We start from the raw sequence: 17,743 nt of genomic DNA, 5'->3' as shown, positions 1-17,743 counted from the left end.
TGTTGTATTGAAATTTGGTAAGAGAACAGAGCTTCAACGTTCTCACCAAAAAGAAAAGAAGGCAAGTATGGATATGTAAGGCGATGGAGATGTTAACTAAATCAACGAGGGAAATCATTTCACAATGTATATGTGTATGAAATCATCATGTGCACACTTGCAATATCTTGGAATTTTGTCTGTCAGTTACACCTCCATAAAGTTGAAAAATCTTTTCAACTTTTCAACTTTTTCAAAGAGTTGAAAAATCTTTTCAACTCTTCCTTTTCCCATAGCAGCTCTTCCTGAATCTAACTCTAGCCATGTCCCCACCCCCCCTTATGGAATAGCCCTGGGGAAATGGGAACGAGGGGTAGGAGAAAGCGTGAACCGCAGTCTGTCCAAATCCATAAACCCCTCATGGGCTGTTGCTGGGTCTCAACATCACGGAGATCACCCGCAGCGCTCACCCGGAAAGAAGGAAACTGCAAACATTCTGCAGCCAAATAAATCACATCTGAATGGAAGCAGCCTTGTACTCAGGGGGAGGAGCCTGAGATCTGCATCCAGCTTCCCTGTTCATTAACTTCATGACCAGATCTCTGTACCATTTGAAACTACAGACTGAAAGTCTATAGACTTTGTGCTCGAAATAAAGGTCCCTCCATCTTACAACTTACATTTGTTTCATTACTGTTCTTTTCTATCTAAATTAAGTTAGTCCAATGATACGGGGCCTGCTTTTCTTTTAGCAAGGACAGTAACCAATTAAATGTAAGGTAGGTGTTAATCATTTTATATGCTATCGTACATTCAATCTTGCTCACGAACCTGTAAAGGACTTGCTACTATTATCTCCATTTAAAGATGAGAAATCAAGGTGCAGAGAAGATAACTGTGTTCCAAATCAAGTGGCATTCAAGGACTGCAGCTGAGAATTACACCCAGGGCCAGCAAGTATCAATACATCTAAATATCTGTGTGAGCTTTATGGATAGACAGAACCGTCTCTACCTCTATGAAAAAAATGGCAAGCAAGGGATAAAATATGCATACCTTCCATGGTCCCCATTTCTATAATTAGTTCCATGACCGTAGTTGATATAAATAGCTTTCTTCCACGACCCTTCTCCTCAGTCAGCACCTCGGCTCGTTGGTCTGGAGTTCTTTGCCTCGCAGAATTACTGAAGACCTGCAGGACAGTCTCCTCGCATGTGGCAAGGTAGACTGCTTCCACCACTAGGTAAGTCTTAGAAAGCCTTGGAGTTTTCAGATGCTCAGCATTGTCTGAGCCCACTCAGACGTCACCGTACACGTTTCAGCCACACTTTCCTTCCCAGCCAGTGTCCGTTCTCACGAGGGGCCGGCAAGTGTTGTAATTCTACAATCAGCACACCGTGTTTTGCTGTGTACAACGAACACCCATGTTTTTGGCCCCAACTTTCAGGAAAAAAATGTTTTGTTTTTATTCTTTAATTCAATTTTTAATTTATTTATATTTAGAAACAAAACCGATGATCATATTCCAGGGTATTCTTTTGCATATGGATATTGTTATTGCTTTCTAGGTTTACATTTTTTAATGCATAAGCATAAATAAAAGAATTAAGAACATTTATATATATATATAGACATGGAATTAGTGCCACTCATGTAAAATCTGTGTATAAGGATTATTTTTCCCGCAAAAATTTGGGCAAAAAGTGCGCATTATACACAGTAAAATATGGTAATTAAAATATGCCTCTACTTTTTATGAGAAGCCAGCCCTTCAAATACAAGAAAGGAGAAATTCTTTTAAGATTGCCATAAAAGCTCTTTTGTTCTCTATTACTTGAGCTGAGAATTAAAAGCCATGAACTTACGCTTTTCTGTCTTTGGGTTCTCCAGTGATGAGGCCACCCACCCGCAGTTCTCACAGTCCTCATAACCGCTGCAGAAGTTCAGGTTTGAGGACACTTGGTTCTCGGGATATTTCATGACGGTCAACAGGAAGCAATAATTTTAGTTAAATGTGATGTGACTTCATATGATAAATTACTAATATCTCATTTCCCATTGGAAAGAAGATCAGTGGTTATTAAAGGGCATGGACATGACCAAGGAAATCTCAGAATCTTCTGGTACCAAGTACAGTTCAGGTAAACAAACAGCTACTCTCCTTAGGGGTGGGGAAGAAAAAGAAGGCAATGGGGTTATCATCCTGGGGAAGGTTCCCGCGGAGCCAGCACCCAGACATTTAGGAAGGGAACAATGCCTGGGGCACGTACTGCCTGTGAAGCTGAGGGTCATTCTCAGGACAGTCCTTATACAAGGAAGCCTTCGAACGCAAGGGGGAAGTCCCTTCCATTTTCCCTCTGCCTCATCTCCCTGTAGTGCTTCCTATTCTCAGAACCGAGTAGGAAGTATCTTAAAAGGAGGAGTAAGAACTGCAGTCTGGCACGAGTGTCACAAAGCGTGTATAGAAGGGAGGCTTTGACACTAAGAGACAATCGTTCCAACGGGCACACAGACTGTGACCTGGACTATTTCTCTGTCCAGCTTCAGCTCTTTCAAATGCTTCCTTAATGGCTGATTTTGAGGAGCCATACCAATCTGTTGGGGAATACATACAAGAGCAAGGAGACTTGTCAGAAAGCACTTACTAGTTAAATTCCATTTCCATGGGCTATCATCCAATGAGTTTACATACGTAAATTGCTTAGAATAGTGTCTGGCATATACGAGGCACCACGATAAGTTATTGTCTACAGTAGTAGTGTCATTGTCATTATATCATCTTACTACCGTAATGCCGGTATTAGGTGTTAATATGCAATTGGTAAAATTAAGGTGAAAAGCATTCCCTGTTCTATGAAATGTATAATCATGAATTTGCTTATGACAAATATTAGCTGGTACAAACATAAAATGTGTGCTATCACACCAAAAATAAAAGAAAACCATAAATCACTACTGAAATTGGGAATGATGCGTGGTAATTGTAACCCAAAGGGTACATTTTCAAAGAGCTTCCCATAAAGCCTGGCTATTTGATTATGTGTTATGGTTTAATAATGTCCTTACCCCACAATTTTGGCAGTCTAATGCTTTATGTCCCAGGAAAATCAATGATGATTATTGTTAAATCCTCCAGAACCCGAGCTACATTCATCTTTCTGACGGCATGAGCCTGTGCGCATGTGGGTGTGTGGGGGGGGAGCTGGAGATTACCACTGTGACAACAGAATATCCCTCTGAACAGGAGTTCTTCCAAACTACATGCCTTAGGTGCAGAGTCAGGTAAGTGACTTTGTGTACATTTCTAAAATGAATTCTTTTATTTGTCAATTACTACAAAATGAACAGGCAGACTACCTTCTTTGTTTAGCATTTTAGTTCTAAGTGAACACATTAAAATCTCACCATTTAGTTACTTCTTGAATTAGTCTTGTTTTTTTAATTTTTATTTTTTAAAATATTTTATTTATTTTTTGACAGAGAAGAGGGGAAGAGGAGGAGAAAGAGGGAAACATCAATGTGTGGTTGCCTCTCGCACGCCCCCTACTGGGGACCTGGACCACAACCCAGGCATGTGCCCTGACTGAGAATCAAACGAGCAACCCTTTGGTTTGCAGGCCAGTGCTCAATCCACTGAGCCACACCAGCCAGGGCTAAGTCTTGGATTTTTTTGTTGGTGGTCATGTGAGCTTCATTCATTTTCAATGTCTAATTTTTTGCATTATCCAAACGTTAATGTAACAATGTCTCACTTTTATCTGTATGTAGTTTACTTTTCTAGGGATATTAATTTTTCAGAAAACTGATAACTTGATGCTAAGCCTAGAATTCCCTTAACTCCCACCACCATCCATGACTACGCGATGGTCAAAAATAAAAACCAAAATACAGGTATTGAAGGGCAAGCATTTTATTTATAGCAGAGTCACTCCACATTTACTCAAAGCCTACATGCTCCTATTCTGAACCTAGTGTGCCCTAATTCATTTTTTCTTAATCAAAATGAATAACAGCAGTAAAATGTAGAAAAATAAGGGGGCTGTAGTGTCAGACCAAAAACAGAAATGACAGTGAGACAGAGGAATATAAAAAGCAAATTCCAAAATCACGGGCTCACTGTGCATGGAGGCACGCCACCCCACACCATCATAAGCAAAGGAGTGCAACCTTAAAGCACAGATGCCATCAGTGCATTTGATTCTTGCACTAGACTAGGGGTCCCAAGGGCAGTCACTTACTTCTTCGGGTTTCCAATTCTACATCTTTACAACTGTGGGATTTGATTAGATGATTTATGTAATCACCTAACACTTAAATTTTTATTACTTCCTAATAATTTTCTAATGTTTTCATGAGAGAGAACAGTGAGCCCAGAAATAAACCCATGTTTATGTAATCAGTTAATCCCTGACAAAGAAGATAGGGTCACACACTGGGGTAAAGACAGTCTATTCAGTAAGTGGTATTGAAAAAAATTATATAAATATATGCAAAAAATAAAACTAGACCAACTTGTTATGCCATATTTAAGAATAAACTCAAAATGATTACAGACTTAAAATGTAAGACTCAAACCCATGAAAATCCTGGAAGAAAACATAGGCAGTAAAATCTCTGCCATCTCTCAGCAATATTTCTGACATATCTCCTCAAGCAACGGAAACAAAAGGAAAAATAAACAAATGGGACTACATCTAACTAAAAAAGTTTTTGCACAGCAAAGGAAACCATCAACGAAATGAAAAGACAACCTACCAAATGAGAAGATATTCACCAATGATACATCTGATACATACAAAATTTATAAAGACCTCAGACAACTCAGCACCGTACAACAATCCAATTAAAAAGTGGGCAAAGGACCTGAACAGACACTTCCATGAAGAGGACATACAGATGGCTGACAGACATATGAAAAGATGCTCAACATCACTAATCATCAGCGAAATGCAAATTAAAGCCCCAATGAGGTACCACCTCACGTCTGTCAGAATGGCCATCATCAATAACTCAACAGACAACAAGTGATGGCAAAGATGCGGAGAAAAGGGAACCTTCATAGGCTGTTGGTGGGAATGCAGATTTGTGCAACCATTATGGAAAACAGTACGAAGGTTCCTCAACAAATTAAAAATGAAGCTTATATATCCAAAGGAATGCAAAACATTAATTTGAAAGAACATATGCACTGCTACGTCATTGCAGCATTCTCTACACTAGCCAAGATATGAAAGCAACCCAAGTGCCCATCGGTAGATAAGTGGATAAAAAAATCGTGGTAGATACATACAATGGAGCATTACTTCGTCATAAAAAAATTCAACTTCATCATGTGTGACAGCATGAATGGACCTAGAAAGTATTATGCTAAGCAAAATAAGCCAGAGAGAGAGAGACAAATAACAATATTATTTCACTTATATATGGAATCTAAAGAACAAAATAAATGAACAAACCAAATACTAACAGACTTATAGAGAACAGACTGATGGGTGTCAGAGGGGAGGAGAGTTAGGAGATTGGGTGAAAAAGTAAAGGGATTAAGAAAGACTAATTGGTAGTTACAAAACAGTCATGAGGAAGTAAGTAAAGCATGAGAATACAGTCAACAGTATTGTAATAACTATGTATCACAGTTGGGTACTTGAAATATTGGGGGGAAAGGTTTGTAAAGAATACGATTGTCTAACTACTATGCTGTATACCTAAAGCTAATACAAAATAGCATTGAATTCAAACTGTAATTAAAAAATAAATTTAAAAATTAAATTAAAAAATCTGAAGAATGTGACACCTTTCAAAATATTTCTGCCAGAAACAGTTAAGGTAAGTAAATATGGTTTGGTCTTAATATTAGTAAACACTTGTTATTTAGTATAACATATTTTTGTAAGTGTCTAAATATATTATTTAATATTTACAACAATTCAGTGAGTTAGATTCTATCTATGCCCAGTGTACAAAAGGGGAAACTGAGGCCTACACGGGTGACATCAGTTGCACAGTGTCTCAGTGAGACAAGATCCAGAATCCATTTGTGCCTTCTGCGGCACTTTCTAGCTCCTCCCCCGGCGGCACAGCGGCGGGTGTGGGGGTGCACTGTGGGGGTGCTTCTGTTTCATTCCTGGGTCACGGGCAACCAGCAAGGTTCAGGTCTGCAAAGTGGGACACGTAACTGGAGCGATTCCACCGACAGCTCATTGATTAGAAGCGTGGCACTGCCCCCGGCTGTATGTGGTCATAGATTCTGCTGTTGTACCTGGCGGCCCTGGTTTCCACAGCAACATTCAAGGTGATTAAATACAACTCCCACTGCTGCGCCGCCACATGACTCAACCACCGACTTACTACTAAGGGACTGCTGATGCACGGAGAGCTTTCTCCTTTATTCAAACATGGCTGTTTACCTATTTATTCATTTTTAAAAGTTTGTCATTTCTGTGTCTCACACAGCAGAAAGCATGGACTGCAAAGGCTGCCTGGTACAGCCAAATGCTTTTTAAATATGTCATCTTCGTCACTTAAAGCTCCACGACTTTGGTTTTCTCATCTAAGAACTGACAATAAAAATAGTTCTTAGCTTACAAGGTGGTTGTAAAGATGAAATGAGTAAGTACATATAAATATGCAAAATACCGTCTAACCTATGGTAAGTGTTAAAAGAAAAGTTAGTTACTATTAGCTGCCTCACAACTACCAATGCAGACACCTGAAGACTCTGGGATCTATTTCTCTTTATTTTCCCAGCACCTGGTGCCATTGGTACCTGACATTTTATAGATGCTCCACCAATTTTTGAATGAACGACACTTACTTCTCCAAAGCATTTTTTCATCTTTAATGGGCCAAAAACACCAGCTTTGCCTACCTGAAAGGGTTATTACAGGTCATATAATATACTAAGCATTTGATTTTATTTACTCGTTTGCTTATTTATTTAATTTATAAGCTCTCTTAAGGAAGGTGTTACTAAGATTCTTTCCCCACATTTTACACAGAAGAAAAGAGCTCGTGCAACACACTCACAGTCAGCAAAGGAAAGCAGAGTCGGGATTTGAACCCAGGCTGTCTCAGGTCTGAACCAGGAGGCTTTGTGGCTTCCCTCTGCGATGTGACCTCTTATGAGTTAGTTTCCGAGAAAGGACTTAGAATCCTGAGAAGCCCTGTGTCAACAGAAGGCGTTTGCATGTGCTAACAAATCTGTAGCAATGGCCTCTTAACAACTGGTTCCCTTCAGTGCAGCATGCATCTCTCCCCCGTGTAAGAGTGCACTCTAGATACTAAGAAGCTCATGGATAGCAGTGTGGTGACTGGGCGGGGGGGGGGTGTTGGAAGAGGGTATAAGGGGGATAAATGGTAATGGAAAAAAGTACCGTAAAATAAATGTTTTAAAAAAGCAATATTTAATCTAGAATAAACGAGGGTGGAGTGCTCCTGCCATTGCCACACAGATCATTCAAGTGACTCAATTACCCAGTGTGTGCATATTCTTACCCTTTTGTCTTTCTAGTAATTGTCCACTGCTGGCTCTTAGCTCACTATTAGTATCAAAAACATATTTAGATAAGCCCATTATGAAACTCACTAGCAGGCCATCTGAAAGTCACAAAGAAACACTGGACAAAGAAACACTGATGCATGTGCACAATTATCTGTGAATTTAGTATCTCTATTTTCACTTCCATGCTCCAACGTAGTCATTTGTAAAATACTAAGGCCCAAATCCCTTCACTATCTTCATGAGAATTAAAATTTAAATGTAGAGATCCCAGTATAGTGTGTGGTGCACATCTGAAGATCAAAAAGCCATAGCGCGTTGTAAATAGCAATTAGGATGAAGCTTGTAGGGTTTTTTCTATCCACAAAATAACCAATGTCACCGAGAGTGTGGCTCATTCTTTATACAGTATGCAAATATTCAATTCATATCAAGTGCTGCCACCAAGTTTAAGAGAGGGCCTACACAGACAGGACTACACAGAACACACAAATTTGGCAAGCATGGTGACAATAAATTATACGTGTCACAGTCTCTATTTCACCTAGATTGATTTCTACTTCAATACGTGTTGTGTATCAGGCTTCTGTACTTTCTCTTTTTCCGAATTTGTTTCCCATTATTAATCTGAAATACAAACTTCATTCATTCATACTGAGCACCTGTCATGTGCCAGGGCTGTACTAAAAATAAAAAAGGCAATGCATACCCTACCCCCGCAAGGAACTCCATCTACGGAAAGCAGAGAAACATCCACAGATAATTAGAACCTAGGGAATAAAGGGCTAATAGCGGTATTTATAACACAACATGTCATACTGCAGAAGACATGGGGAGGCGAGTGCCATGCTCTGGTAGGGGCATTAGGTAACAGGAAAAGAAGAGTAATCCTTTGCCAAATTGGCTCACTCCCCAAATGTGTTCACTTTGTTTCTCAGTGGAAGCCGCTACAGTGGAAGATCAGAACTCTGGAGGCCGAAGAGAAATATCCACAGGTTGATGCCTCTGCCAAGTCCAGAGAAGGAAGAAGAGGAAGAAGGCATCAGTAAATAAAATCAAAGAGAACTCTTTCTAACAGATAAAAAAAAATCCATCTGGTAGCTCTTTGGATGAAAAATCACCTTTTTTAACTTCTTTTGTCACCCTTTATTCCTCCTCCTTTTATTTCCAATATACCAAGGGCTTTGTACATGCTGCCTTACTTGACACCAATGGGCCAATGATTAGAAATTAATGATTCAGTTACAAAACTGCAAAAAAAAAATAAGGTCTAGATTTTGGCCAGGTCTTCAGAGCTGTTCCCTGGTCATCAGTAGTCAAATTCAGATTGTCTGTCTCTAAATTCGTCCTCTCAAATCCTCCTCCTACACGGCTTCCACACACTGAGAAACAGGGCAGGAGCACACTGCTACTAGGACCACGACCACTTCTCTAACTCTATGAACACCAAACACTATTTAAAATTCCCGATTTTATTTCTGTCTTACCTACGATTCACTCGTTCAATGAAAAATAAGTGAGCCCTAGTTAGAGGTATGCTTTATACATACGTGTGCACACACATGAATGTAACTTGGTACATACTGGGGTTTGAAATAGCGAGTCATCGTTTCCACCAGCATTTTCGATTTTAGTGGATGAATGCTGTATCAGACATGGCAATAATATTATGTTGTATTTTCACAATGCATCTAATAAATGTAAATACTGACAAAGCAAACAAATTATCAGCCTTTTATAGTGAGGAACAAAAGGTGTTAACCTGGGTAAGAACACACAGTATATTAGTAAGAGAGCTGATAAATTCATGAAGCCTGGTGAATTCAATTTAGTTCCTAAATTCTTATTTGGAAAATCAGGAAAAAACTTGGAATTCACTAGACTGTAGAACATAAATTTTCTTGAAATAACAAGTTCACAAAATAAATCTGTAAGATAATCTATTTTTGACCACGTGAAAAGAATATATGTGGTATAATTGGAACACTTCATCATACTCTAGGTAAAGAGGTAATTAGTGTTAAAAATAAAGCTAGAAAAGGTACTTCTTAAAGTAAAATTGTGCATCTTTATTCATCTAGTAATACTAGCTACTTAACTCCCCTCAAGGGGATATTATTATGATTAATTGGATTGACTAGAGCATAGTTTTGAAAATAAAACTGAGTGCTCAAAATTATTAGCATGATTTCACCACAATTATCTCTAATTTTTACCCTTTATTGACTTAAATTTCCATTTCATTGGTTCTTTGTGGAAAACATAAAAATTACTCAATGCTACAGGTACACTTCCTTTTAAGAGGTTATGGAAAGCATAACAAGAGGCAAACTTGAGTGAATACATTGTGCGACTTTACTCTTGGAATGATCTTGTCAATCAAATTTTCTCTATTTGGCAACAGCCAGCTCAAGGGATTCAGGAGAATTTTAGACATGTTATGGAATGGGTAGCAAGAGAGACGCAGAGAGAGCAGCTAGGCCAGCAGCATCTCTAGTTTATGTGAAGGTCCGAAAGCCAGAATAGGAAAGGGGTTTGCCCCGTGTGGCACTGCTGCTCGGGGTGCTCTGGACCTGAGTTCTTCGACTTCCTGTTCTGTTGTTCAGTTGTTTCCCTCTTCATTCTGTGGGCATTTGGGGTTCGGGCACTCCCAGAAGCGTTAGAATATGTCTCCCTCAGCGTACGTAAGAGGGGTGCCTCCTGAAACAGACAGTGTTCCTGACATCCGAACACAAGTGCCTGTTAGATTAGGAGTGAGATACCTGCAGCAGCTCATCAACTGGAGTGCTTATCTACAGCATGAAGGTTGCTCAGCTGATAACTCCTGACCCGATTTTGTCCATCATTAGAATTACAATAAGAGGTTGCCAATCTTGAATCTACCTACCACCAGGTAAAACCCACTCTGGGCTCTGGTAGGAAAGCAAGGAACATACTCATTTGGTAAAAGTAGAAGTCATGAGGTTGTAACTAATGCAGCTTTACCAGCTATTGAGATCAACAAATCAGTGATATCAATTCTTCCTTGATAGTGTAAGAAACTGCAATCCCCATTTCATATTTATATGATGCCACTTCTAGAAAATAAATGTTTAGACTACTTTTTGGAGTATCAATTGATGGATGAAAATTTTCCTTCATTTTTTTGAGTGGCAAAATTATTTCCAATTTTATTTCAGCATAAATTCTAGACTCCTGTAAAAAACACTGTAATTGTACTCACCTGATTTCCTCTTCAAATCAATCAAGTCTTTATCTACAAGGTTAATTACTCACGGGAAAAGTCAAGACAGTTCAAATAATTTAAAAAGAATGAGTGATAAAGGGTAACATTTTAAACTAATGGACAGAGGCAGAAAAAAACCCTCAATAATGCTGTATAGAAAATTTCTTTCAAGCAATCATATCTATAAGCTCATATTTATTTATTTCAACTTATTTGCCTCCATTGGAAATGAAATGAATAAAAAACAAAATTTTCTGCAAGTTCTGTTAAAAGATTTTTTTCATTTATTTTATTTGTCTTTTTTTTAAATCAGTGCAATTCTCAGATTATTGAAGGAGTTTTGGAAAGCACCATCAATAATTTGCAATGGTGGATTATAAATTTATTCATTTTTCCATGGTATAGCAGATCCGCAGTATGTCCTTTAGTGTATTAGCATGTGTGGCTGTGCGTGCACATATGTACGCCTGCGTGTGCACTCTAGTTTTATTTAAACTTTTTGCAGCTTTACTGAGGTACGATTAATGTACAAAAACACTGAATACATTTAATATATACAATTGGACTAGTTTGGAGCTCTGCATACACTGGTGATACCATCACTACAATCAAGATTATAAACATATTCATTACCTCCTAAAATATCCTAATGTCCTTTTCTTTTCTTCCTCCCTATTTGTGGGTTTGTTCTTTCCATAACATTTCACTTACTCTTATAATTTTAGTAATGATATTTTATTGTTGCTCTCATATTTTACACACTTCAAAGCACTTAAAATCTAAGTTCTGAATCAATCATCTTGAAATTGCACTGAAATCCACAAGAGCAGGCACCATTATTTTCATTTTTTAAGTAAGAAAATAGAGGGCACATGTGATTGAGTGATTCTGACCTTCTCATAGCTAGGCAGTTTCCATGCTTTGCATAGGAATGAATACTTTGTTTCTCAGAGTTTAATTAATTTTATAGCACTCACCTCATGACATTATAATTAACAACTAATCTAGAAAAAACATAAAAAGCAAATAAATAAAATAGCATAATATGGTACTGAAAATTATAATAGCTTTAAGCAGTATGTTAGAGCTCTTTCTTATAAGTGTACATGGAGGGACGTATTGTTTTTTAAGATCAAATTGAAGATTTAATCTGAAAATTGGTTTTGCATAAGTAGAAAGAAAACCTTTACTCTTATATCTCTGTTTTCCTGACAACAACATGAAGCTTACTGGAAAGTCAAAGACTTCAGAGATTACCCTTTATATAAGCATTTTTCTTAGCTCCCAAATACCAAAAAATTGTTCAAAGTCTCTTTGAAGAAGGAAAAGGGAACTTATTATTTCCCCATTTCTTTGCATTTACTCTTCTGAAATGTTTCTTCAAAGCTAAATTTATAATGTAAGTACAGTTTCTCTACGTCTTCTGTGAACCTTAAGAGAGGCAACAACTTCATATCTAACTCTGTTTGTGGCACAGTCCTGCACATTTAAAGCGGTTGTTCAAAGCTTCTCTTGATGTGCTTCTTGAGTCATTGTAGGAAACTGTTGAGGGATAAAAGCCTCCAAAATAATTTATACTGCTATTTATTTATTTATGTATTTTTGAGATTATATGCTGTGAGTTTGGAGAAAATATTAAAATTGCAGCCAATACTGAAATAAACGCTGAAGCAGTTGAAAACAAGGGAATTAGAGAAAAAATATCTCTCAGGTTATTTATAGAGGTTGTTCCAGTCTTCCTCTTCTATTTATCTGGCAGACATATTTAAAATTCTTATTTTCTTTTCCTGGGATCTGGGTTGTATAAAAAAGGGCTTGATGGAACTATTCTCATCACACAGCATTGCTAATACTGCTTACTCAATTGCTATCTACTGTTTCAAAATAATGACTTAAAGTGACCCACCCTTTGGCCAAATATATAACAATTCCTAGGGGAATTTTTCACAATGATTCAGACTTTGTTCCAAAAGGGCTAAAGGAAAAAACATTTTTACATTTTTTATATATGAGATGACCTTAATAATTGAGCAAACATTTTATTGACCAAAAGGGTAGTAAAAAAAAAACCCCTCAATTTCTATCATTTCATATTTCTCAAAGACAGCTTAATTGTTAATATTCAGGCAATGGCATTTGATATTATGACATTTGACCATGCTTTCTTAGCAGGTTGGAAGACAAATCAAAATGAAAGCTTTATAATCATGAAGATGTTGGTCTGGAAATAGCTGCATTTTATTTATATCTGAAATGTTGATTTTACTTTCATCATATTTCTAGCTATCTTATTTTTCTTGCTTTTTAGTTATTACCAAAGAGTGGTGAATTCTGTCCAAATATACTGTGTGTGCCTGTATTCTAAGCACACTGAAGGTTTAAAGAATTTTGGTTTTGAATCCATTTTAACTGAAATAATTTTATTGTAATTTTCATTCTGGGCCTTTCCTCGATGAGTGTGATCAATACAGAAACATACTGTACAAAAAGTAGTGTCTATTCCTATCACAAAATATCTGCACATGGAGACAATGTGAATATTTAATCTCTTTCTTTACAGGTATAATAAAATTGCAATTCGGGGCACAAAAATGAAAAGATCTCCTGGGAAGTATCATAACATGGGTAGGAATAAATCATGAAAAGCCATTATTTTTAAAGATTAACATTTATTTTTCCCCAAAAGATATTCCGGGTATTGCAGCTACTCTTTTGGGAGGTACTAATTCTTGTAGATAATACATTTGCCACTGTGTAGCTACTGCAATTTTTTATTTTCTGTGTCTATTATACAATAATACATTTCACATTTTACTTTTCTTAAATGAGGATGGATGCAATGGAGAAACACAGTATATGGGATTTGCTTTCAAAGTCAGTATGGAAGGTAAGAATTATATGCTATCAAAACAGGCTTTACATATTACCTAAAGTGATATGCAGATTTAATGAAACCCCATGAAAATCGTGATAAGCGTTTGTCACAGAAAGAGAAAAAACAACCTTCAAAATAGTTTAGATCCACAGAAGACCCCAAGTAGCCCAAGCAATCCTGAGAAAAGGGAACAAAGGCAGAGGCCTCACACTCCCTTGACTTCAAACTGCCCTAGAAGGCTGCCATAACCAAAACAGCAAAGCACTGACAAACCACAAGAACTGAAACCAGACATACAGATGAGTGAAACAGAGTTTAGAGCCCAGAAATAGACCCATACATATGTGGGCAACTGATTTTTGACCAAGGGACCAAAAACATACAATGGAGAAAGGAAAGCCTCCTCCAACAGACAGTGTTGGGATAAGGGAGAAGCCGCAGGCAACACCAGGCCGCTGCCTGGCGCCATCCACAAAAATTAACTCAAAACGGATTGAGGATTTTAGTATAAAACCTGAAACAATAAAATACTTAGAAGAAAGCATAGGTGCTAAACATACGGATGTTGGTCTCAGAGGCTTTTGTAAACTTGACCCCAAAGGCAAGGAAAAGAAAAGCAAAAATGAGTGAGTGGGACTATATCAAACAAAAACCTTCTGCACTGCAAAATACACCAAACCATCAGCAAAATAAAAAAGGCAACCAATCAAATGGGAAAAAAATATTTGCAAATGATACCTCTCATAGGCACCTAATGTCAAAACTATATAAAGAACTCATGCAATTCAATAACAACCAACCCCAAATAATTCAGAAAACCTGAACACGCCGTCTCCCGTGAAAACATGTAGGTGGCCAACAGACACATAAAAAGATGCTTGACAGCACTGGTAAGGGAAATGCAAACCCAAACCACAGTGACATACCACCTCACACCTGTCAGAATGGCTGTTTCCAGTAAGGTAGGCATTAACACGCTGGGGAGAAGAGAACCCTTGCACGGTGCTAGTGAAAATGCAAACCAGCACAGCCACGAAGGAAAGCTGTGTGGAGGCTCCACACAAAGTTACGAATAGAACTACCAGATCACCCAGCAATCGCTTTGCTCAAAATTTGAAAACAGTCACATGTAATGATGTATTCATTGCAGCATACTCACAAGAGCCAAAAAGTGGAAATAGCCTAAGTGTCCTTCGATAGATGATTGGATAAAGAAGATGTAGTGCGTACACACAAGGAAATGCTACTCAGCTATAAAAAAGATGAAACATGGCCACTTGTGATAACATGGATGGATGTTGAAGGTATTACGCTAAGTAAAATTGGTCAGATAGAAAAGAACAAGAATTGTGTGATTCTACTCATATGTGGGATGTCAAAAAAAAAGCAACACATGAACAAACAAAACACACAGACTAGCTAAAAACACAGACAAAAGAATGGTGGTTACTGGAAGGGAAGGGGAGTGGGGGAGGACAAGAGGATCAAGGAGGTCAAACATAAGGTGACAGAAGGAGACCACAGGTGGTGAGCATACACTGGCATATGCAGATGTTGTATGTACATGATGATGCCCCAATAAATGTATTAAAGCTAATAAAAACTGCAATAAAAACGTAAGTGTGGACTCAGGTTCTGATCCAAGATGGTGACACCTGGCTTCACTCTGCCTAGAAACACACTGAATGAAAAGCTGTACGGAACAACTTCTAACAAAAAAAAACAAAACAAAACACAAAAACTGAAAATTGGCTGAATAATTCCTAAGCACCGGGGAAGGAGAGAAAGTCCACACGGAAGTAAGTAGGAGAGGCTGGGACACAATCTTGCCACAAACCCCACCAGTGGCTGTGACCCACAGTTGGGAGGGAACTCAAAACCCGAGGCTTCTCTCTGAGGAGCAAAGGGTTCGGACCCCAGACTGGGCACCCCTAACTTTGAAGACCTGCACCTGAGAGAGGAGGTTCTATAACATCTAGCTTTGAAAAGCACTGGGCTGGCATCCATGGGAGCCACGGACTCACCTGCCTCGGGGCGCAGCACCTGGACTTGGAGTGGGAGGGGCCCATTTGCTTATCCTGGAGCAGCAGTCCGAGTGGTGGGCATCTGATCTCACACAGACTAGGGGACCAGTCAGGGGAGGGGCACGTTTGCACCCTCCCTCCGCTTAGCTCCAGCTGGTCGGTGCCCACGTTTTTTTTTTCTAAGCATGGGCTCAGAACTGAAAATAATGTCAATTGAGTTTTTAATCCAGTATAAAGGTGTACTATCTTCTCTCTTACTTTATTAGTTAAGCCTAACATGACATGGTGGCCATAGGACACGATTGACTTGTATTGTTCTTATTGACAACCAACCCCTCAAACATTATATATATATATGTATATATATATGCATATATATGTGTACATATACATCTTTTTAATGAAGTAACACTGTCCATGTCCTCCCTCCGCTTTGATGAAGTACGTGGCTGCAGTGGGGAGGTCCATGAGGAGAAAAAAGTATTATTTCTCTACATACAAAACTTCTATCCGAGAGAAAGGGTTTTATTAAATTTTACATGTAGTGTTCCCAAGAACAGGGCATTAAAGTAGTAGCCAGCAGATAACTGGTAATAAAGAGATGCCTTTTTAACAGCTTGGGTACAAAGCCGCCTGATAAATCTCCATCAGTTAGTAAGCACGAATTGAGCATCTACTCTATACAAAGTACTTACTACATAAGATGAAATGATCAATAGTATTTGTTGCTTTACTCTCAGACATAAAACAGGATCTCTATTATGTAAAGATGTTTTCTGTTTTTATTACCAGCAGTATCCATTTTGTAATTTGAATTATGAACACTGCAGAATCTGTCACAGCTACCATACCCAGTATCTATAATCACAAAAGTGTTATTTTCCTTAACATATTTGCCTGTCTAATGAGTGTGTTTAAGTGTGGTTGTGTGTGGTTGATACTTAGGGCGAGGCCTGGAGTTAAAACACAGTCCAACAATACAGCTGTGCATTACTGCCAGGAAAGACAAATGACAGCTCTATTCCTGAACCTAAGACACATAATATCCACTGCTGTGCTACATTATTTATTCTGGATTTATCTGTGAAATCTTTAACATAGGATATGTGCAGGCAGGATAAAACTCATAAATGTAATAAATCTCAGCATTGACAGGAGGTCAGAATTTCTCCTAAGTGTAGTTATAATGTCTGCACTGGGAATGAAACCGCGATGCCATTATCTGTGAAGGGTCTTATCTTCTCATCTCCATGGGGGCCACGATTTTATTCTCACTGGGTTGTTCCGCACACAGATTAGGAAAGAAAACTTTGAGTGTATCATAAGAATCTTAAAGAATTAGGAGCAAGGGTTATCAAATGCTTAACGTGATTTGGTTTTCTTTTTAAAAAATATTTAATATAGACTATCAATAAAATATTCAAATATTTATGAAATAAGACAGAAATTGTTAAAAATTGCTACACAGGTTTCTGTAAGAAGAGTGTAAAGATCATGTATTTATGCTGTTAAACCATCCTGTTCTATGTGCTTCAAATTAAACTTCTAACCTGTGAGGGCTTTCTTAATAGTTTTTAAACTCATGTTCATAAAGAAGAACTTGGTTTAAAAAATGAGGTTGTCTCAAGGAAAAATTATTCCTACTACTATAAATACAATAGCAATTTATGCTCTCAGATCAATATCATTACAAGTAATAATTGTACAGATAACATCTTTGTAGAAAAAAATCAATTCTTTACCTACACACAATGATAGTTCCTTCTCAATTCCTCAAAAATGCATTAACATATATACTCTAAGAGAAAGTATGATATTAACTCTGAAAATAAAATAGAGGAATATATGAGCATATATATTAAGCACACAAAACTAAAATTTGGTATAGAATAAGGATTTTCTTAGATCCTATTCAAGAATAATAATTTTAAGAGTCCTATTTTAAAGGATTTAATATATATCATGAATATCTATGAAATAAAAAAGTTATATGAATAAAATTCAGAGTATAAAATCCACAGAAAAAGCAAAGAACATAGAAATAAAACAGTAGTATAATTAACATTTCTTTCAAGCCATGATATTTCAAATTGACAATAAAAATAATTATGAAAAAATAGTAAGACAATTAAGATGAACAT

This window comes from Phyllostomus hastatus, unplaced genomic scaffold (genome assembly GCF_019186645.2).
Source record: "Phyllostomus hastatus isolate PE091 unplaced genomic scaffold, TTU_PhHast_1.1 phas_contig_150, whole genome shotgun sequence".
Taxonomy (NCBI): domain Eukaryota; kingdom Metazoa; phylum Chordata; class Mammalia; order Chiroptera; family Phyllostomidae; genus Phyllostomus; species Phyllostomus hastatus.
Note: the sequence above shows the minus strand (reverse complement) of the source record.